Raw genomic sequence first — 24690 nt, 5'->3', positions numbered from 1 at the left:
AGCAAAATGTACATACATACATATGTGTGTACACATATACATATTACTATCTATATTACTAATATTATATTACTACACATATTACTATATATTACTATATTAATCTATTACTATTACTATACATATACATATATATGTATAGTAACCTTTGCAACACATTCTTGGTCATTTTCTGGTACTCTCGTTGCCAAGATTTAGAAGTACTTTTTCTTTGTGCCTTAGACATTAGGTGATTCTGGACTCTAAGGGGTATGAGGAGTACTGAGAAGACCGTCTATAGAAATATTAGACATTACAACCCACCTGTCTGGGAAAGTTTTGTTCTAAGATTGTCCCATGTTCCTCATCTGCATTTCTTGCATTCCAGTACTCTGTAAACTAACCTGGGCTGCACCATGCATTCTGAGGGACCTGGTGCCTGGGCAGTTTCCTGTTACACTTAGCTATGTAAATAATCCATCTCAGACATGACAGTCAAGGAGAAGACTTATGACCAAACCACTGAAAATAAAACCTCTTCGTCAGAGGCTCCCAGGCAGTTACAGAAGATGGAGCGGTCTCTAAGAGGTCTTCCTGTTGTTGTCTTTCAAAGAGAGTGGGAAACAGAGGGTGGTCTAGCCCAAGAGTGTAACTGTGGCATCCAGCATCGCCGGTAGGAGGGTGGGAGGCCTTGGCTAGATAGGTACGGTGCTCTGCACCTTTGTCATTTTCATGAAGGAAACAGATCTCAGTGCTGCAGACCTGAACAAACAGGAACTCTCATCCTATATCGGTCAAGCCCTCTTCTCCTTCTGACCATTGGTTGGCCCTGGTAAATGTATCCAAAAGAAGTTTATGGATTTAAATTCTAGAAAGTTGTTCTTGGTTTTACATTCCTTAACTTCCCTGGGCACATCACCTTAATGAGATAGTAGAGAGGAAGCTGTGAGTTTTGACATCAAAGAGAGTAAGATTTGAATCTCAACTGTGTCCTACTTGCAAAATATGGATAATAATGTTTTCCCTAAAGTAATGTGCTTTTTGGACTGAAAGTGATGATACCCAGAGGGCTCAGCACATATTATAGTTTATTGAATTACTGGAATTGTTGATTTTCACTGGTCTTACTATTGTAGGGCTTACAATGTTCTTGTAACAGAAGAAGATATTTCTATGGTATCAGCAGCACCAAATTACCTGTAAAAACATAAAAATTTCAGTAATAGATATTACTTTAAAAAAAAAAAGAAGTAAAACTACAGTTTTTCCAAATATAAAAGTCTGTATTGTTTTCTAATTATAAAGCTAATATGTGCTCATCATAAAATTTAAAATGATAAACAGTTAATATGGTAGAAAGTAAACATCTCTTAATTTTATACCTTCCAGACTTGGGTTTAATCGGGGCTCCTGGGTGGCTCAGTGGTTTAAGCTGCTGCCTTCGGCTCAGGTCATGATCTCAGGGTCCTGGGATCGAGTCCCGCGTCAGGCTCTCTGCTCTGAAGGGAGCCTGCTTCCCTCTCACTCTCTCTGCCTGCCTCTCTGCCTACTTGTGATCTCTCTCTGATAAATAAATAAAATTTAAAAAAAAAGACTTGGGTTTAATCTTTCTGATTTATGTAAATGTACATTCACATATACATGCAGGTATGCGAACAGAGAGTTTTTACTCTCCTTCAGCTGACCCAGTTTGGCTCTACAGTATGACCTAGAGATTTTTATATGTCCTCACACATAGCTCATTATTCTTAAATCCTGCATAGTCTTCCAATAATTTGATAAACTATAATTTCATATATTATAATGCTAGACATGAAGATTATTTCAAATTTGTAGCAATCAGAAATTATGATAAAATGAAAGGTACATGCTAGAGAATGGCTACCAGTTTTTCTAATCTTGTAGCAAAATTAATAAAGTAGTTTCAGCTGGATTGATATTAAAATTCTTTTTATATTAATAATGAACAAGATAGCATTTTAAACATCTTAAAGCCACTTAAATGCTAACACATATTTTAAAGGCCAGAGTGTTCTTTGCCCACATCACAGCAAAAGTTTAAGCACATATTTGCAGGATATATCTTGAAAGAGAGAAATGTGTCAAAATGAGATAAACGAAGATATTTCAATGACATTTACCATCAGATGAAGTAGACATTACCGTGCCTGTAGGAAAAATGGAGGCACTTGAGGCATATATTTTGGGGATTTGAGGAGAAAAAGTGACTCTAGCCAGTCTTAGTGATAATCAAAAGAAGAATGTGGTATGAGAGGGTCACAAGTAAAAATGAGTTGCATTGTGAGAAATGGTTTTATTTGCTTTTAATTCTCACAAATAGTGAAATACATTTCGGAATGCATGACAAATCTTACAGAACAGACAAGGTATCAGAAACTGACTATAGATAAATACTGTGCCAGTTTTCATTTTAAAAAATAATGACTTTAAAAACTATAAATTAGCAAACCTGATTCTGATCACAAAGAAAAATTCATGGGTAGCTTACTTACTGCCAGACTCATGAGTGTATGGAAAACAAAATGGTGCCCACTAGTCACCCATGGGCTCCCATAATGAGCAAATCATATTATTAATAGTTTAGTTTTTAAGTTTTTCCAAATAGGCAGATGATAGGGATTTCATCAGTACAGCTTAGCAGAAATATCGCCAGAAAGTTTTGACAAAGTCATGCTTGCTCTACTGTGGGTAAGATGATGTGTGAATGACCAGATATTTAAGCTCTTTAGAAGAATGACTCTAAAGTTATTCCTTAATGGCTTTTCTTTATAAAGCTTTCATCAGTTACTTGGATAAAACCAAAAGTGAGCTCTATTTTTTTCAGATGACTCAAGGCTAGGGAGAACAAATGGGTGCAGAAACAAAACTTTTACAGAGTGATTTGAAACATGATTAGGAATTAAAAGCAAAAATCATAACCTTGAAATCTCACAGTTGACTCTTACAGCCAACTTCCCCTTGCTTCTATCATGCTGTTGAATTCAATGAAGGACATAGTTCCTGTCCATATGATCACACAAGATTTGAAATAACTGGGCTACAGTTTTAAATCCATTAAAAATAAACTGTTCAGCCTTGGGCAGATTAATTAATAATTTATCTTGGAAATAAGATTGAATTCCCAGTAATACTGTTTATATAAAGTAAAATGCTGACTTCTCTTCATTTTTCTTCTCCCTTGTTCCCATCAGAGTATTTATTGAAAGCCAACTTTAAGACGGGTGCTATGCCAGATGCTATAGATATATTTTTCAAAAGATAAGTTAGACGGGTGCCCTGCCACCAAAGTTTAGAATTACATAATTTTGATGACATGGTGTACTGTATAGATGAAAGACTTAAGCATAAAAGAAGATTTTTTATTTTCCATTTTTCTACTTCCCCTAACTGAGGTCTTTTTGGTAAGTTACTGAGACTGTTTTGTTTTGAAGATTTATTTATTTTATAGAGACAGAATGAGAGAGAGAAATGATTTTTAATTCTTTCATCTCCGTTCTTCTAGTTATAACTTTGTATCATGGAAATTTTCAAACATACACAGAAATAGACAAATAGTACAATAAACTCTTATGAGTCAACAATTATCAACAGGTTTTGCTTGTAAGTAATTCTTGTTGGTTTCCTTAGTTTGTTTATATTACCATTGTTTTCCCCTCTAAATACTTTTATGCCTTTGATTATGTCTTTGACCCAAAAACTACTGAGGAGAGACAGAATAGTAAAGTGGTTAAACACACACACACACACCCCACCACCCACCAACTCACCCACCCCTCTCCCCTCCACACGCACATTGTAATTAGACAGCTTGGTTTAAATCCCACATGTACAAATTACTAGCTGAGTAGCTTGGCACATCTTATGTAATCTCTTTCTTGCCATAAGCTTATTCGCCTGTAAAATGGTAATAATAACAGTATCTATTTAATAAAGATTTTGTAAGGATTAAATGAGCTGATTAAGACAAAAATCTCAGCATGCTGCAAGTATGTAGTAAACATTCAGTAAATGTTAGCTATTATTATTCTGATTTCTAAGTTGTTTGAATTGATTTGTTTGTGCTGGTGTTATTAATTTGTGGCTTTATAGCATTGATTGTGGAGAAAGTAGGCTGCAGCATGACTTTTCTTGATTCTTGATTTATTGATTGAAATTATGCTTCTGGAATAACACAAGGCAGTGTTTTGCAAATATTCTATGGATCCCTGAAAAGAGGGTCTATTCTTGGTTTATAGAGTAGAGAAATTCACTGGATAGCTATAAATCAGCCTTATTAATTATTTTATTTCCTACTTCCACATTTATTTACAGCCTATTTGATCTTTAAAAAATTGAAGAGTCTTGGGACACCTGGGTGGCGCAGTGGGTTAAAGCCTCTCTCTTCTGCTCAGGTCATGATCCCAGAGTCCTGGGATTGAGCTCCGCCTCAGGCCCTCTGCTCCGTGGGGAGCCTGCTTCCTCCGTTCTCTCTCTCTGCCTGCCTCTCTGCCAACTTGTGATCTCTGTCTGTCAAATAAATAAATAAAATCTTCAAAAAAAAAAATTGAAGAGTCTTTTAAAGTCTCCCCTAATATACTTCATATACCTTTTGACACCAGCTTTCTTTTTTCACGTAACCAACTAAAGTATCTCAAGGGTGAAGACAAGTCACTTTTCTGTGTGCCCTGTTCTTATCTGTTGGGTGGCACTGGTTACACCCCGCAGGGATTTGCCAATGCCATTCTGTTCATCCGAAGCTCCCTTCCCACTTCCCTCCTCCTGGATAAAGGCGACCCATCCTTAAAGTCTTAAGTTCCCCGTCGCCCTCATATATTAGGTCTTGGTTTTTTGTTTTTTTTTTTTTAAAGATTTTATGTATTTATTTGACAGAGAGAGATCACAAGTAGGCAGAGAGACAGGCAGAGAGAGTGAGAGGGAAGCAGGCTCCCCGCTGAGCAGAGAGCCCGATGTGGGACTTGATCCCAGGACCCTGAGATCATGACCCGAGCCGAAGGCAGCGGCTTAAACCACTGAGCCACCCAGGCGCCCCTTAGGTCTTGGTTTTAAGTGTTCCCCGTAGCATCCTGTTCTTTCCTGTCTTATCACTTCTATGATTATAGTTCTATAGTTCTTATTGATGACATGTAGTACCTCCAAGTACTGTAAGTTCATGAATGTTGGCGTTGTCTCTCTTGTTCCATGTGAAGCACTCTGCACAGAATCTAGCCACGGAAGTTTCGCACCCTGGCTTTGAGGCTGAACAGCGGCGTCAGAATTCCTCTGTTTAAATACTAACTTTGCCATTTGCTAGCTGTGTGTCCTTGGGCAAGGCAGTTAGCTTTTCTGACATTGGTTTTCTTACATATAAAATGGAGATGGGTAACAATCATCTTATGGGATCGTTATGAAGGTTGGAAGAGATGCATTTATAAAACAAAGCACTGGCAGCCGTGTTCCTAGGTCCTGGGGATATGGTGATAGATGAGATGGAAGAGGTCTTTGCTATCATATGTTTATATCCCAAGGGGCGAGTCAACAGAGGGAAAAAATAAGACAAATATTCAAGTTAAGGAGTGGTAAATGAAATCAAAAGGAGAAAGCAAAGAAGAGGAAGAAGAAAAGAAAAAGTTAGTGTGTCAAGAGCCCAGTGGGTTTAGATCGGCGGTTAACATACATTGAATATTTGGGGATGTCCTCTCTGCAGATCTGGTATTTAAGCTAAGATTTGAATGACAAAAAGGAACTAGTTATGTGAAAAATTGAGGGAAGAACATTCTAGTCAGAGGGTTCAGTAAGCCTCTGCCATAGAAATGAGCTTTGGGTACCTGGGGACAGCAAGAAAGCTGGTATAAAGGGAGTACAATAAGCCAAGGGGAAATTATCATCAATTTTGCACTGTAAACACTACAGTGGGCAAGAGAGGGGAGGCACTTAAAATCCTGACCTGCCCATAGCAGGCACTCAGCAAATGGGAGCTGCTAGTGTTGTCCTGGTCACGGTTTTAGTTGCTGCGAACAACAAACAATGTCTGAATGAATGAATGAACGTTTGAATGGAAATGAGTATGATTGCTCTCAGGGAGGATGAAAAAACTGGGGGCACAGGATCATTAAGGGACTTAACAAAGCCCAGGGACCCTCTGCCTATTGCAAACAGGTCGAGCTTAGGGATAGAAAGGTCAACCTGATTTTGCTTTGAGGAACCAGCAGTGAACCATCACATGAAGTCAGAAGAGCCACCTGCTTTGAAGGAAGTACAGCTAAAAGGGTGCATTTGTTGAGTGGAAGCAGGATGTATTATTAGTCATTGAAGTTCACTGTAATCATTTCTAGTGGAAGTTTGTTGGGATAGCCTAGCTGTTAACAGTCTTCATCTCTTCTCTGTTGGGTAACATACCCTGCTTTTCTTTGGAGTTACCCTCATTCTGTACTCAGAATACTTGTGATGTTAGTGGGACAGTGTCTGGCCAGGATCTGGCCAGGGTCTGGCCATTTCACGCATTTGCCTGTCTTATGGACAAGGTCAAAGATTATATGATACAAACTTATTTATCATAAGTCAATTCTGGACCTTTAGATGCAACATTTGAGGGAAACATTCTTTTCCACTGGATATTGTTAAAGTTTTGTGTCCCCTTACAGCCTGCTATTCTTGGTCCCGAGGCTTGGAGGAATGAAGAGATGGATAAGACGAAGAGGGGTGGGCAGCAAAGCAAAGTCTATTGCGCAAGAGTACAAAGCTCCCAGAGAGGGATGGGGCCCAAATGGGTTGCCCCCAGAGTTTCTAAGCTTAGGGGTTTTTATGAGCTCTTTTTGCAGAACTTTCTTAAGCAATCAGGGTGTGCTGATTCGTGCCCATGAGGGCTCTGGTCACGTATCTGTCTACCTATTAGGTCAATGTCCACAAGCTGATGGTCTTTTTTTTTTTCCCTTGCTGGCTCCAGGAGCTTAGGTCTTAACTGCTCCCCTGGCCCATGATATTGACAAATGCTTTTGTGATGGATTGTCTTATTTTAGGACTTTTTGAAGAAGTCATTTCTGCAAAGGCTACAAAGTAGAATGTCAGCACAGTCCTGTCTTAAGCTGCAAAACAGGAGGATGTCAGTGCCTTTTTATTTTAGCTTCCCGACTCCGTATTTCCTTGTTGGGGACCTGGTCCCCAACCTAACCATTCAACTAATTCCTAACAATATGATCTAATCCTGAAATTGGCAACGACTCTGTGGCCTCAAAAGGAGCTTCATCTAAAAATGGTGGCAGGAATGAAGTCAGAGCCTAAACACGGAAGGACCACTGAACACGTTGGTGAGCGCCTATGTACCACCTTGCCTAAATGCCCCTGAACACTCATATATTATTGATACAATAAATTCCACTTAATTTCTTCTGTCACTTACAACAGAACAAGTGTCTGTTGGAAGAGAGGTTTTAAAAGATGGGTAATATTCAGACATTGAAACCATGGTTAGGGAAAGTGTGAAAAATACCTAAATCATGCTAAATGCTAAACAAATGTAGAATGGCTTTTTATATAACCTGTCAGATGTGGCTTTCCATATATGGGCTTTGGGAGTTGATTATTAGTTTTTCTTAACATAAAAGGTATGAGTGGGCCTTCTACAAATTAACTCTTACATCCTTTCCTTAAGCGCTTTTCCTTAATACGCCTCTCTGCTTACCCTAGTCACTTAAAAACTTCAACAGATCTTGTGATACAGGGAAATTTATAAGGGAATACATAAGAATACAATTTATTTCTTATATTCAAAAAGAAAAAAAAAAAACTTCAACAGATCATGTCAACGTAAAACTTGCATCCAACTGAAACAGGCAAGGTAGGCTTTATTCAAGCTGATTGTATTAGGTGGGAGAGGACAGAGCTGGGTTTGAAATAAACTCTGCTCAAACAAAACAGAAGGGTTTTGAAAACTAGGATGGGGGGTGTGGTTGTTTTAGGCCATCTGCATTTGCTAATTGGCCTTACCAGAGGAGAAGTAAACATGATTGTATCTTCACGTATCTTTTAAGCTAGGAACAGGGGTGCGTCACAGTTGGACCCCTCCCAGACCAGGGACACTCCCCAGATGCACAAGCAAATTCCCTCAATGTTTACATTTCAAAGGCTCCTAGGTCCTTGTGAAAAACAGTCTCAAATGGCAGCATACAAAAGCTTTGTCTCTTGAAGTAACAAAGAAAGAATTACAAGTTTTCTAAAGAAAATGCTTCAGGAAAAGGGAGGTCAGCAAGAAAACGCCTGTTTGATTGAGCTGAGGGAAATGTTCAGGCAGTCTTGGTCCACTCAAATGAGATGCCCTAAACATTTCCCCTGAGCAGTATCTTTGTGTGCTCAGCTAAAGCAGCTGCATAAATGAATTTAGCATCTTTTTGGATTTGCTTACTTTTAAAGCTATTGAAACTGGTTCCATTTCCCCCGGAACATAAATTGAGCCCCATCCTGGATGCAGCTCTCTTGCAGAATTAGACTGGTAACAGAGACATTTTGTCCTCCCTGGACATAAATTTCCATACCATCCCTACCTGTGACATTGAGAAAGTAACTATTTTGCGTTGCAATTGCAAGGACAAGAAAAAAATAAATAAAAACATGCGCAGCCCCTCCCCCCACACACACGTGTATAAAACACCTGACAGTAACTGACAGCTAGTAGATAGTGATTATTTATTTTAAAGAGTTACATTTTGAAATTAAAGAGTATAAAGAACTGTGTGATTACTGAAGCAGAGGTTAGGTTAGCTACGGAGGTCCCTGGGCTGAATTTTGCTTTGCTTATTGTGTGGATGCATGTTTTTTGGTTTTATTGATTTAGATTAGTTGATAATATTTTTAAATTAGAGGATTCCACAATCTAAATTGAGCTATTTGCTTTTTGATGGATGTTTAGATTGTCTCCACATTTTTGTTAATGTAAACAGTACTTAAACATGACTTCCTTTAAAGACCATTGAGTGTCTCTTGGGTAGATTCTGTGATGTCAACTGCTAGAAGGCAGGGAACAAGCATTTAACATTTTAAGGGATATGACCAAATTGCCCTCCAAAGCACTTGAACTGATCTACAGTCCCACCAGCTCATGTGATGGTTCCTAGTTCCTTGTAACTCCTTTTAGGTTTTATAGTATTTTTTCCCAATTTAATATATTAAAGTTTTATTTTGTTGCTTTGTTTTATACTTTCTTGAGGACTTGTGAGGTGCACCTCTCTACTTAAACTTTTTGGTGGTTCGTGTCTCCTTTTCCGTGAATTCCCTGAATCTATTCTTCTTCAACCTTTCTGTGGAAAACTCCAGATTTTTGAAATGCTCTTCTCTTGTGAAATATTCCCCATCTTCCCACCTAGGTCCTTCCCAACATGGTCATTAATGACTTACATTGTTGTTTTAGTCAGTTTCTTCCCTAGATCTGTAAGGGTCTATTTAGCCAGAGTGGCCCCACCTCAGTTGAACAGCGATTTTGTTGTTTGTGCTAACTTGATCCTGCCTCCCCCCACAACTTACAAGCAAGTCTGGGAAACTAGTCCCAGGTAACAAAGCCCAAATACAAGGGTGGGTCAGGTCAGGTGGAGATAACAGCCGGAATGCAGGGATGAGTCAGGTCTGGTGGAGACATCCAATCAGTAGAGCACGCATACTGTCTCCCCAGCTACCAAGGAGTGTGGGCCCCGCCTTTTGGGCGCCAATTCTCGCCAAGGTGATAGGCTAGTTCAAATGTCTACTATAGGGTAAATTGTAATTCAATTGGTCACTTATGTGTGACCTAGCATGACTGTGCAGCTTTCTCTGTGCGTTACAATCTCATTCGCGGCCTGTGTGTGGCCAGGCCCAACCACATGGCCTTTGCTCTATAAAAGTTAGTCTGTGAGGCGGGGAGGGGTCCCGCTCTTTGTAAGAGGCGTGGCCCTGGCGGGTTGGTTTGATTCTCAATGCTTGGCACGGAAATAAAGCTTTGCTTGACCTTCGCTTTGTATCGGTCTTGCTCCTTTAATCACGGACCCATTATTGGGGGACCTAACATTGGGGACCCAACAGATCCACACGGTGGAATCTGTTTCATCCTTAACACATTTATCAGATGACTTTCATAAATGTCAGTGACACCTGCCAGCACAAGAATGCCAAAAAGAATGAAGTTCCTGGATTTGAGGGACTAGGTTAATAAAACAGAAGAGGGGGGGATATGTGGGAAAGAAACATTGCTGTCCTCTCCATTTTGAGGAGAATAAATCTGAGGTATAGTAAATGTTTGTTCAGTGACTGAGTACAGGGCAGCTTTGGATAATGGATTATTACAAATGTAATCAGTCCACATTCTTGTATGCCTCTAATCAAATCTGCCCTTAATGACAATGAGCTGATTCCAGGGGCCTGCTTGCTCTCATTCTGTTAATCCTCTAGGAGAACGTGTATTTGATGGAGCACTTCGAAGTATTTTTTGTAAGCGTTTTCCTTGGTCACCCTTAATGCCTTGGCTGATGAAATGAGGGAGGGGGGGCTTGGCTTGCTTGCTTTTAGTTTGTTAGTTTGTTTGGTTTTCCACCTCCATTCCCAAGCCAAGCCAGTTATTTTCCTTTCCCCATTTTGCACTTTCCAATTCAAAGAGAAGAGAGGGAAAAAATAGAATATCGAGTTGTCAGCAAACACTCTGTCTTAAATAATTGAATAACAAGCACTATTATCCCAAAATACCTCCAAAAAAAGATGTGCAGCCGATAAAGAAGAGAACAAAATCTCTGCCTTCTACAGGGCAAACTAGGTGACAGCCTGAAACTTCACATTCATGACAACGTGCAAAGCACAAATCCACATCCATGCTTTATATGTGCTTATTTAACACCCATGGCAGGTGCAAAATAGACCATCGTTTCAGAGATGCTTCATGTCTGTGTTCAACTAATAGGCCTGGAGAATACATGAGAGCATAGCACAAACCTATCTGTCTTTCATCCCCGGATTTAATATTTTCCATTGTTTATTCAGTTGGAAACTAAGTCAATTTACAAAGTGAGGGGAAAGAAATAGCCCATCCTTGAGTGGATAGCTCTGGTTTAAGTGAGAATTGTTTACCCTGGGTTATCCAAATGCTCTGTTCCGCCCTATTTTAAATAACTTTCTGCGGCTTCTCCTGGACAGCATGCCAGTTTCAAGACTTGCCTATTAGGAAAACCTTGCTGATATTCAGCCTAAGTCAACAATTTCTCTTCTTCTCTAATTGTTCCTTCTCTCTCTCTCTCTCTCTCTCTCTCTCTCTCTCTCGGGCTCCTTGACGACCCACAGCGAGTGCAAACCAGCACAGCTTCTGCTCCCTTTCACTTTCCACCACTTCCGGTCTGTTGATTTCCATCTGAAGAGTCACCCTTCTTCCCATGAAACTGTCCTTTCCTCGTGAGATGTCTCATAACATATACTCTCTTATTAATGTCTTTAGAACTACAGAATGGTAGTGTGGGAAAGCCCTCGAAAGACTTGCGGATCTCCCCTTTTCTATTGGTAAATGAGAGAGAAGTAGTCCAGGTATTCCACATGACTGACCAGCCACGGGAGTAGCTGGTGAGAGGAGAGCAAGAGCTGAAGCCTGAAACCCTGGGCTAGAACCAAAAAAATGCCCACAGGGTTCAGACATGTCGTATAAATAAGTGAAGTGAGTTGGGCTATAACCATAGTTGTGGGGTTGGGGGTGAAGAAGGGATGGCCTGGAGAGCTATGCCCTGTGTGAAGGAGGAGTCAAAAATCACTTTTGTCAAGTATTCTGAGCCTGCAGGAGAAAGCTGGATTCGGGATTGTTGTGTGAAACACCCTGACTTTAAAAATATTTTCAACTAATTAAGATCACATTTGACCCTGAACAACATGGATTTGAACTGAGTGGGTCCACTTACATGTAGATGTTTTTCAGTAAATATACATACAGTATTGTGAATGGATTTTTCTCTCCTTATGATTTTTTTTTCTTTTTTAAAGATTTTATTTATTTATTTGTCAGAGAGAGAGAGAGAGTGCACAAGCAGGCAGAGCAGCAGGCAGAGGCAGAGAGAGAAGCAGGCTCCCTGCAGAGCAAGGAGCCGGATGTGGGGCCCAATCCCAGGACCCTGGGATCATGACCTGAGCCAAAGGCAGCAGCTTAACCAACTGAGCCACTCAGGCATCCCTAATTTTCTTTTCTTTTTTTTTTTTTTTTTTAATATTTTATTTATTTGACAGACAGAAATCACAAGCAGGCAGAGAGGCAGGCAGAGAGGCAGGCAGAGAGAGAGGAAGAAGCAGGCCCCCTGCGGAGCAGAGAGCCCGATGCGGGGCTCGATCCCAGGACCCTGAGATCATGACCTGAGCCGAAGGCAGAGGCTTTAACCCACTGAGCCACCCAGGCGCCCCCCTAATTTTCTTAATAATGTTTTCTCCATATACTTTATCATAAGAATACCATATGTAATATGTACACAAAACATATGTTAATCGACTATTTATGCTATCAGTAAGTCTCCCAGTCATCAATAGGCCAGTAGTAGTTATGTTTTGGGGGAGTAAAAAATTACGTGCAGATTTTCGTCTGTGCAGAGGGTTGGTGCCCCTAGCTCCTGCCGTTGTTCATGGTCAAACGTACTTTAAAATACTCTGCAGATAAAGTAAGTTGATTGAATCCAGCCTGCAGAGCAGTAGTTTACAAATAGTACTATAGAATTTCATAGGATTTCTACATTTGCAGAATGACATTAAGAACTAGAAGCATCCTGATACTTACAAAATCCACCTATCTGAGTTTATGGCTGTGGAAATTAAGAACAAAAGGAAAAATATAATAGCTTAAATTATTGGTCTTCCAATCCCATGTTATGGCCATGTAGTGACAAAGTAGACTTCCCTCCCCCCTCACTTTAGCCTTGGTTCGTGTTCTGCTTTAGCTGATTATTTGTCAGGCAGACATGACACTGTCCGAACTGGAAAGAGCTTGTGTGATTGAGCCTGGTGTTTTGCACTGCAACTGTTGGCAATGGGTAAGATGTGCCTTAGCTAACCCTGGCTCAGGGAGGATGAGTGACCTCTGGAACAGACCTAGACTCACACAGTAGCTTAGAGCCAAACCTAGGTGAAGTCAGCCAAGATCAGCCAAACCCCAGCCAACTGCTCGGACGTGTTCTTAAGGAAGAAAGAAATACTTGTTTTAATCTATTATAAGTGTATGGTTTTGTATCACATGGTAAATAGCTAAGTCATAGATTCTCAGTAACTCATTACACAGTTGAAGATGCACAGTAAGTAGATGGCAGAATCAGAATTAGGTCAGGGCTCCAGAATATGGATCCAGTGTATTTTCTACTCTGATCTTTGATCTTTCTACTCTTAAACTCTCTCATCTCTCTGTCACTTCCTCCGTATTTCCTACAGTCTATTTGTCACACTAAAGCTGGCAAAATGGGGCTGATCTTTGAGTCATCTTTGCACAATTTTCTTGCAGGAATGATTTCAGTCTTTGTGTACACCTACCAGAGCTTTGAATGGAGTTTTGAGATTTCCAGAGAGATAAATGAAAATAATCTAGCTTGAATGATCTAGACAATTAAGTTTTGCACAACCAGAATTTGAATTTACATGAAATTAAACCGATCTCTGTGCGAGATGGAGTAGTTTAGAATTACCACTAATTTAATTGAGGTTGCTTAAATGGCTTGTAATCGGTATGATTATTGCCAATTGCTTGCATCTTCAGCAAGGTAATCAGAACCCACTCAGCAATTTCTACCTCCAAATCAATTAAACTGTAAAGCATATTCCTTTCATTTTAAGAAAGTTTTATGGTTTTGATTTTACTTTATTTACAGTTAAGTTTTTATTGCATTCTAATTTACTTGCCTAGAAACATTCATATAGTTTTTTTTTTTTCTTTTCAACTCTTCATTCATTTTTTCCCAATAACAGATTCTGTGAAGAATATGCCCTTTTTTGGGCTACCAAAAATAATACCGGCCTCTTAGGGTTGTGACTAGGTATAAATTGTTAGACAAACATATACTCACAACAACAGTAGGCATATTGTGAAAGCTCACTATTAGCAACATTTTTTTCTTGCTGTTGTTATAATCTGCTATTAGGCTTACCTTTCTGGTTCCACCCACCTGTCTTGAAAGTAGCATTGAGGAGAGCCTGGGTAGCTCAGCTGGTTAACCGTCTGCCTTTGGCTCTGGTAGTGAATCCAGATTCTTGCGATCAAGCCCCATGCTTAGTGGGGCGGCTAAGCAGGGCCATCAAGGCTCCCTGCTTAGTGGGACGGCTGCTTCTTTAACTCTGCCATTCCCCTTCTTGTGTGCTCTGTTTCTCTCTCTCTGTCAAATAAATTTTAAAAATCCAAAAAAAAAAAAAAAACTTTACTAAGATTTAATAAAGATGGGCTTGGGTACATGGCAGTGGAATAAATTTCCTACTATCACCCCTCATCGATGCCAAAAACCACATGGGCATGAAAAGCTCCTTGACTGTGATTCTAAGTGACACCCGTGGCCCCTGAAATGTAAGTGATGACATTTATGTATCAGAGGTGATATGAGTGACAAGAAAGTTCCATGAGAATTACAAGATTCTCTTTTGAAGAACTTGAGAAATAAAATATTCCCCTGAGAGAGCTTAATATTGTTCAGGACAGTGCTTCTCAGACTTGGATGTGCATGCAAACTCTCTGATGATCTTGTCAAAGTGCAGGTTCTGAGTCAATTTTTTGCAATGGGGCTCGAGAGTCTTCATTTCTAACAAGTTCTGATGATGCCAATGCTGATGGTCTGTGGACCACGTTTTAAACCCCAGCGTGCATAAAAATCACCAGGGGCTGGGGCGCCTGGGTGGCTCAGTGGGTTAAAGCCTCTGCCTTCGGCTCGGGTCATGATCCCAGGGTCCTGGGATTGAGCCCCGCATCGGGCTCTCTGCTCGGCAAGGGAGCCTGCTTCCTCCTCTCTGCCTGCCTCTCTGCCTACTTGTGATCTCTTTCTGTCAAGTAAATAAATAAAATCTTTAAAAAAAAAAAATCACCAGGGGCACTCATCAAATGCAAATTTCCTGGACTCTCCCCCAAGGACTTTTACACGGTGGATCTAGGAATTTGCATATCGAGCAAGTCCCTGAGCTCAGAGAACACATTCTGAGAAATGGTCTCAAGGCCTTGAATCTGTGGAGGGGCAGGTGCCTCCAGGATTGTCACCTTCTAAGTCCTGAGGTTGATTTTCAGAAGAATGCTTTTACAGATGGCTAATCTGTTGTACTAAATTAACAAAAAGAGGGGGAGAAAGAGAGAGAGAGTGGGGAATTGTGGTTTCATGTGTAAGCAGTTTTAGAACACCAAGTCAGTCGTGTGAAAATCTCTCTTTACTGCAAGCCTTTCAGCCTCTCGCATGTGATCGTGTATATAAAGACATTCCCCACTTGTTATTTCTGAGATGCCAAACATCATTTCCCAGAAGAGTGTTTTTAGAAACATGACTTGGGAAGTGCCACCCTTAACTGGTTTGGCTTTGCTGCTCCTTCCTGAAGGGAGAATAAAATGAGCAGTGGCTGTTCAAATGCTGGGCTTCAAATCTGGGAAGATTCCTGGCCTGCAGAGTTGCTGCTGCAATGAAACGATTTTCTTTCGGGGAAGTGGACTCTCCCGGACAGGGTTCTCCAGAACACTCTCAGCTTTCTCAAGAATATTGTTGAGGACGTTTGTGTTGTACATTGATGTTTAAATTAATAATCTAGAAGATGTTTTCCTAGGTGGGGCCCTGTGTATTCCTCTTAGTGTCAAATAGGCATATCAAATCAGATAATGTCAACAGGAGAGGACAGAGACTATTTGAATGTACAGGGTTCCATGTGGGTAAGCAACTTTTTAAATGATTTCTAAATCAGAATTTATAAAGATTCAGCGGATTTATTTATATACCTATCTAGTAGCACCCACACACTTACTCCACCTTCCGCTTGTTAACAAGGTGATGTCTCCATGCTTCATTCTAAAGCTAATCCCTTTACTATGTACTAGACTCCAGCCCTGTGACCTCCTCGAGGGCGGAGTTCCAGAAATTGTCCTCTCTCATTCCTACATCATTGTTTTCATTGGCATTGTTATTTCTGTTACCTTGAAAAACAAAAACTTATTTTCTGTTTCCCTGTGTTTTAAAACATTCCTAAAAAGTCACCTATACTACCTCTGTCTCCAGCGTCTTTCCTCAATTGTTTACTAAGCTCACTCTAACTGTGCTTTTCCTCACCTTGCAGCTGAAGCTACTTTTACCAAGATCACCACTGGTCTACACCTTGCTAATGACAGCAGACAGTCATATTCTCATCTTATTTATCAGGAGCATTGGATATGTTTGATTGCTCTCCACTTCTTGATGTAGTGTTCAGAACATCACATTCTGGATTTACCTCCTGTTCCATTGGTGACTTACTTGCAGTTCCGTGGAGAATTTTTCTCCTTTTTCTAATCATTTTAATGTTGAGTGTCGAAAATCTAACATTCCCTTCTTCTTTCTCTCTTCGTTTCCTTTTTCTCAGCTTCCCTTCTCTTTCCTTTCATTCCTTTCCTCCTCTTCTGTATATATGCTCTCTCGGTGATTCTTACCCTGTCTCACAACTTCCAGTATTTTTGGTATATTGCCATTGTCAAAATTATATCTCTGTCCCATACCTTTCTCTTCAATTTCTCATGCTTGTATCTAATTGCTCATCATCTACATACTGTCACATAGTTCAACCTATCAAACCGAATGCATCCCAAACTTAACACCTCATCATCCCCTTCAAATCCACTCCACCCACAGCCAGCCACATCTTAATTGCCTCCAGTGGCTTCTGCCAAAATGCTTGATGAATCTTGACTCCTTTTCTGCCTCTCATACCCAGCATCCACTCCCCCAGAAAATCCTAATGGCTCTAACTTAAAAATATCCACAAAATGGCTACTTCTCCACACTCTCATTCTCTCTCACCGACAGTATCTCTTTAAGCTCCTAACTGGTCTCCTTGCTTCCCTCATTGTCTCTTACAGTCTAGATTCAACACAGCAGCTACAATTATACTAATCTGTAAATCAACTTGTGTAGCTCCTGTGTTTAAAATTTTCCAGTAGCTTCTGATTTTACAGAGTAAAATGAAATGGACTGAAAGACTCTATGTGGTCTCATTCCCACATTATTCTTTTCTGAACTGATCTCATAATGCTGGCACTTTGGACTTCTTAGTATCCTTCAAACACACTGCACATATATCTGTCTTAAAGTTGCGACACCAGCTCTTTCCTCGGTCTGGAACATCCTTGTCCTAGTTAGCCACAAAACTAACTTCCTCGTGTATATTACGTCTTTACTAAAAGATTGCTTTGTTATTAAGAACATCGTTTAATAGTAATAATAATATTACAATAAACACTCTGTTTATTGTTGCAAAGCATTCACCATCTATGGGACTCTTGGTCAACCTTAGCATTACATACTTTGCCTTATTTCTATTCCATTCATCACCTTATGCTGTACAATCTAATTCTTATTCATTGTTTTATTATTTTTTAAAGATTTTATTTATTTATTTATTTATTTATTTATTTATTTGACAGAGAGAGAGAGCGAGCACACAAATAGGCAGAGAGGCAGGCAGAGAGAGAGGGGGAAGCAGACCCCTGGCTGAGCAGAGAGCCCAATGTGGGGCTCAATCCCAGGACCCCGGGATCATCACCTCAACCGAAGGCAGACGCTTAACCATCTCAGCCACCCAGGTGCCCCTTATTCATTGTTTTAAATCAGCATTATTGAGTTATAATTTCCATACAAAAAAAATAACCATTTTAGTGTGCGTGTTAATGAGTTGAAACAAATGTATACGTGCATTCTTATATATATATACATGCATTATGTATATACCATCTCTGTCAGATTTAAAACTCTTCATGTTTCCCCCCCAACGTTCTCTTTGCCTTTTCCCAATTTCATCTCTTATCTCCCACCAGAGTCAATGTTTGATCTGTTTGATAGAGTTGATTTTGTTTTTTCTATAGTTTAATATAAATGGAATAGCACAATATGTGGTCTTTTGTGTCTAGCTTCTTTCATTCACCATGATGTTTATGAGAAGTATTCATGTTTTGTATATCAGTAGTTTATTCATTTATGCTATTGAGTAATATTCCATTGTGTGAATTTTTAATAGTTTATTTATACATTCATTTGTTGTCCACCATTTGGATTGTTGTCAGGTCAAAGCTATTATGAATAAAACTGCTATGAACATTTTTGTACAAGACTTTCTATAGCGGTACATTTGCATTTCTCTTGTGAAAATGCCAAGTATTGGAATGCTGGTTCATAATATAAGTACTTTTTTTTTTTTTTTTTTTTTAAGAAACTGCCAAGTTGTTTCAAAAGTGGTTAGACCATTTTATATTACTACCGGCAATGTACAAGAGTTCTAGTTGCTCTGTATTTTCACCTTTACTTGATATTATCATTTATTATCACTACCATTTTGTTACTCTAATGGTATGCAGGGATATCTGTGGCTTTAATTTGCATTCTCCTTCTAACTAATGATGTTGAACATCTTTCCATGTGCTTAGTGTGTATTCATTTATCTTCTCATATGGGGTGTTCAAGTCTTCTGTCCATTTTTTAAATTAGGTTGTTTGTCTTTGAGCTGTAAGAGCTATTTATAAATCTTGGGTGCAAGCCCTCTGCCAGACAGATACATTTGTCATTATTTTCTCCTAGAAATGAGTTGGAAGGCAGCTGAATGGCTCAATCTGTTAAGCGTTTGCCTTCAATTTAGGTGATGATTCCAGGGTCCTGAGATTGAGCCCTGCCTTGGGGGGGTCCCTGGTCAGTGGTAGTCTGCTTCTCTCTCTCCCTCTGCCCTCTGGCTCATGTATCTCCCCCTTGCTCTGTATCTCAAATAAATAAATAAAATCTTAAAAAAAAATAAACGGGAAGAGTAATGCAGTCTGGGATAGAATTGAAACATAAGCTGACTATCTTAAACTAAAGACCTATGATCTTGAAGCCTTTCCTTGAGTGTTGAGTTTTAAAAACCAATATTTTACTTCCCTGGCATAAAGCCTTGTTCATTTGTTTGCTCGTTTTGGCCACTTTGATTCTTCTGCTCAGCAAGGCAATATGTAATTATGTCAGTGCAAGTCTGCTGGTGATGGCTTCAAGCCAGTCCACCCTAATATCCCCTTACAAAGCCTCTTCATTAAAAAGTAAGTTATCTCAGAGATGATGGTGTCTCCTCAGGGTGTAGAATATCCATCTTCTTTTAACTTCTGCAAAATTGCAGAATAAGGAAGAAATCTTCAGGACAGTGAATCCATTTCATAAAATGGCTCCCACAGTACCTTCCCTTCAGAGGCTCTAGGCAATGTCAGCATTCCATGGAGGCTCCAGGTCACTGGCAGTATCCCCAGTGGGACATGATTCTCCACCGAATGAATGTGGAAATAGACTGCAGCCAAACCATACTGAGTTTGTCTCCATACGAGAGTGACATACGATATTTGCTTTCTAAGTTGAATTTCTTCAGTTGGATTGAGTTGTCAGAGTGGAAAAGGAAGGAAAAGATAAAATTCAAAAGTTAGTGAAAAGAGAGTAACTTCTAATTATAGCATTGAACAAAAACAATAGTAAATGCAGAGAACATGCCAGCTCTGTATCACTATATTCAAAACTAAAGACAGTGCCAAATAATTAGTAGATACGTATATAATGTTTGTTGAATGTCATCAAGCTAAATTTCGACTAGGCACCAGTCACTGTAGGATCTTTACAGATACTATTCCATTTAGTTCTTACTCCCCTGAACGAAGCATGCATTAGGCAATGTTACTTTAGTTTTACAAATAAGAAACTTGAAGTTCATAAGGTCAAATTACCTGCCCTAGTTCACATAGCTGTAGAGTTGAAATCAAAACCCAGACTCTCTAACGTGTATAACCACCGTGCAAAATTACCCAAAAAGTGAAAGGGTAACATTAACGTTTTTATTTACTGCACTTAACAGGAATTCTAAACACTTATAAGTGCATATACACACAAGGTGCCTGGGTGGCTCAGTTTGTTAATAAGCAGCTGCCTTTGGCTCAGGTCATGATTCCAGGGTCCTGGCATCAAGCCCACATCAGGTTCCATGCTCAGCAGGGAGCCTGCTTCTCTCTCTCTCTCTCTGCCTGCCTCTCTGCCTACTTGTGATCTCTATCTCTCTGTCAAAATAAATAAATAAAAATCTTTTTTTAAAAAGTGCATATACACATAACACAGCACTATTAATTTTTGTACATAAAACCTGTAAAGTACCTAACTTTCTGAGTTTCTTTGTATACAGTCCAACTTAACAAGTGGTAAGAGCATATTTTGAATCATGAGTCAGTCAAAAACGTTTATTAAGTACCTATTTTACTCTTTGCTTTTGGAGCAGCTATTAGAAGGAATGTATATATGTAGATATATATACACATACAGAGATACAAGGTCTGCTACACCCAGAATGACATTTTCATATTACATGCTTAGGGTCTGGCTTCTTTCTTGGCACATTGTAGTGCCCAATAACTTATAGCTACCACAGTTTTATTGTTTTGTTAATGATTTTGTTACATATTACTAATGCATTGTGATAACTCAGTACCATTACATTTATATTACATTATTATTATATATACATTATAATACATATTATTATATACATTACATGTATATGTGCATGAATTTGTTTGGGGGGCACAAAATAGCTAAAAATCTCTGATTTCCAGTACCTTACATTATAGTTGGGGAAGAAGATAACATACAGAATGAATTAGTAGATCAGATAGCATTTTTACATGAGTAAAATAAAAGGACTGGGACTATATAAGAAGTAATGAAGAGGAGGGTTCCATTTTAGTCCAAGGTCAGAGAAGACCTTACTAAGAAAGTGATGTTTCAAGATTTAAAAGAGATGAGAAAAGAAATGGTATGCATTCATCAGAAAGCAACATCCCAGACGGAGGAATTCAGACTTCAAAAAAGAGGTCCCTCTGGTGATAAATGCTTGAAATTGTCAGCATATAAACAGTATTTAAAACCAAAGGATGGAATGAGGTTGAACAAGAAATGAGTGAGATGGAGAAGTCCAAGGACAGCCATGGGGGCTTTCCAATGTCAAAAGGGCCTGAGGACACAGCAGCAGGAGTGGCCAGTGAGAGAGGTGGAAAATTAAGTGACAATGGTGGCCTGGAATCCACAGAACAAAGTGGTTTGGGGAGGAAGAGATGATGGAACACGGTTACTGTGTCTCCAATCTCCCCTTTCCAACCCATTCTCCGTAATGCGGTGAGAATGGTCTTCTTAAGTGAAAGTCTTATTGTATTACATTCCTTCTTAAAATACTCTGGGAATCCACATTGCCTATAAAATAAGGTTTAGTCTTCCTAACCTGGCTTATAAAGAGCTTCAGAAACCCAATTCATTACTTCTCCGCTTTCGTCTCTTTAATTTGTTCATTCAGCAAACTTTCTAAGTACCTCTTATATTCTAAGCACTCTTCTGGATACTAGGCAGAGAATAATATGGAAGGCAGACAGGATCTCTACCCACATGGAATGGACATTTTATAGGGTGTGGGATGAACAGATAGTAAATAAATGAGTAAATGAGGTAGATGGTATCCTCCATGAGAACAGAAATGGGATTTGTTTTGTTCCCTGCTCTCTCCCCAACAGCAGTGGAGCTTGAGAAGTTGACCAAAGTGCTCAGTTGGTATTTGTTGAATGAATGGCTGAATAAAGGTGATTTCAGATGGCAGTTGGTACTATAAAGGAATTTGGTAGGGAAATTCATTGGCGACTGAGAGCAGGCTACTCAGTATGATCATAGAAGACATAAGACCTCTTATTTTAATCTCTAGCCATATGGAACTTCTTTCAGTTTGTTGAAGATACCCATGTTCTGTTCAGTCCCTGGGGTTTTGAAGATCCTATTCTTTTTGTCAAGGAATGCTCTTTCCCCCCTTGTTCTCATAGCTGGTCTTTGCCCAGTTAAATTCTGACCTTTTCTAGTTGAACATTAAGCTTATAACTCCTCTAAAAGGGATTTCTGTATCCATCAACTCCTTAAACTAGGTTAGGTGCTTCTTGCAATTGCTTGAAGCATTTGGTCCTTAACTTGATGGTAGCTCTTAACTTGCTGTATTTTCACTGATATCCACGCATAACAGGAAATTGTAGAGAGGGAAGGAAACTGCTATGATTAATTATGGCAAGCTTTTGGATGTGGTGCTTTTCTATGGTTTCTGACAGCAGAAAAGTCAATGCATGCTGGTTTCTGTTGTGCAGTCTTATTCCTTTCATGGTACTTTGTGTATTGGAGGATTTTTTTTTTCCCCTTAACTGCCAATCACAGGCAACTAATTTATCTATTGGCTTCTTCTGTTTGTTTACTTGTTTATAGCTGGCTTTATTCCAAATGATCTCTGACATAGAACAAGCATCAATGCCCATCAGTACCTATCAAAGCAGAAGTGTAACATTAGTACACCTAGGATTTACATTTTGATTTTAGAGAAGGAAAATCCTTAATCTTTTGTCTTTCCAAGTGCTTTTTAACTTGTATAGGACCATGAGACCTGTTTGTTTTGTTTTGTTTTAAATCTGATGGAATTCTTCTCCCTAAAAGAAAAAAATGCCTATTTCCCTCTTTCCACACAAAATTTTATATGCAAGTTTTAGGGATTTACCGACCCCAGAAGCTGTTTATGTTTAAGATCCCCTGATAGATCTCAACCTTTAAGCATGAAAGGCAAGGAAACTTGGTTTTGCAAATTAGGGTCATTAAAGAAGGAACAGACTTTCGAACTGAAAGGTCATGCTGTCATTCTGGTTTGGGGAAGGAGATGGACATCCCAGCTCTACCTGAATGGTAGAACCCGTGAGTTATGTATGTACTAACGGAGCCTGTCCTCACGTCCTCTAGTGGGAGGAAAGATAAAATTGGTTCTCTGCAGAAGAAGACAAGGGGTCTCATCCATCCAGCTGCTGAAAGACAGGCGAGGTGATGCGGGCTGTAACCGGAAGTGCAGTTTCCAGGACCCTCTGGGAGTTCAGCCAGTAAAGACAAGTTGATTTGACTGCTGACCCACTTGCGGTATCAAACCACCCAGATTCATTCAGGCAGCTCATGAGATAATGAAGTGTGAGTTTAAAATAGCCTGAAATACATGAGAACCTGACACTACATTTACTAATGGAGATGATTTATGGTGTCACATTTAGCAATGTTTTGGTCCTGACAGCACCGTTTATATTCATCTTCTTAGCATAAGAAGATCAGAGAGCAGGTATGTAACTAGAACCTCAAGTATTCTGAATCTTTGCATTTGTCTGTGGTTGAGATTTTTGAAGTGGCTTGCCTCTGAGAAGCAGGAGAAATGTGCTTTTTATTAAGATTTTTGGCAAATAATTGCATTATAGGAGCACAGTCTTTTAGGGTCAGCACTTTGTATCCAATTACCAGTGAACATAACGGATGGTTCCTCTGACTTGTCATTTCTGCTCTGCAGGCACTTAAGATAATCCTCTGTAACTTTTCCGGTTAAAGTGAATTTATTGCTGGCAAAAATATTCCTGGAATTGGATGCTGTCTCTGAAGGAAGAACACAGTGAACATGCCCACCGGAAATTGGCTTTTCCCAAACTACTTATTTATGAAGGAGCGCTCTCCATAGCAGGAGAGGCCCTTAAACAAACAAACAAACAAACACGCTTCATCAGCATAAGTTTTATCTTTTTGCCCCATCAGTGACAAAAATGACTGGATTGGATTTGAGGCTTGTAACTGCCAGATGTGTTTCTGCTACTGTCTTAATGGATTCCCCATGGAGAGTCATTTAAACCTCTTTGGGCTTTCTTGCTTCAGTTCAGATGCCCACTCTGTCTCTTACTGGGGCAGACAAGTCAGTCTGAGCCTCAGTTAGATTGTCTGTAAGAAGGAAATGCCATTTCTCTCGAAATGCTGTGAGAGCTTAAATGAATCATGTGGTAAAGTACTTAGAACTGAGCTCAGCACGAAGCGGGGACTCAGCTGATTACTGTTATTACTATTATCTCTAAGAAATGAATATATGGAGAAGTAGATGAATTGACCAAAGAAGAGATAAGTTGAAATGTTACTTGATTTTTATGATTGAAGTCCTGAAAACTTGGTGTTGGAACACATTCCATGTCAAAATAGGATTTTTTTTCTTTGACTTGATTTTTTTAATGAAGGAATATTCCCATGAAAGACTATTGGGCTTAAATTTCAATATTTCATTTATGATAAATTATTCTCCTTTCGTGTTTTATGTTGTAAACATATAATGGGAATTGTTTCCTCTAATTAAATTAAGTTGGAGGAGCTAAGCAGCAAGGATCACAACTTTAGCCCTGGAGCAGAAAGAGTTCTAACTAATGTGGTAATAAGAAAAAAAATGCTCCCCCCCAAATTGTGGCCACAGGTATCCTGTCCTAGTTTCCAGAAACTGGGAATATGCAAAGTTCCATGGCAGAGAGAAATTAAGAATACATAGGGAGTTAAGATTGCTAATCGACTGATAAGGAATTTTTCCTGAATTATCTCAGTTGGTCCAGTGTAATCACTAGGGTCCTTGAAAGTAGGGAAAGGAAGTGGGTGTGGAGATTCATGGAATATGTGGAAGACTGGACTCACCTCTGCAGGC

At 39.4% G+C, this 24690-nt stretch overlaps 1 pseudogene; it reads right to left on the bottom strand.

Annotated features, from left to right (window-relative positions):
• Window positions 1-24690, bottom strand: part of LOC123939255 — a 67137-nt pseudogene that overhangs the window by 12272 nt on the left and 30175 nt on the right.

This window comes from Meles meles, chromosome 3, assembly GCF_922984935.1.
Source record: "Meles meles chromosome 3, mMelMel3.1 paternal haplotype, whole genome shotgun sequence".
Classification (NCBI taxonomy): Eukaryota; Metazoa; Chordata; class Mammalia; order Carnivora; family Mustelidae; genus Meles; species Meles meles.
This window is presented reverse-complemented; position numbering and strand designations above follow the sequence as displayed.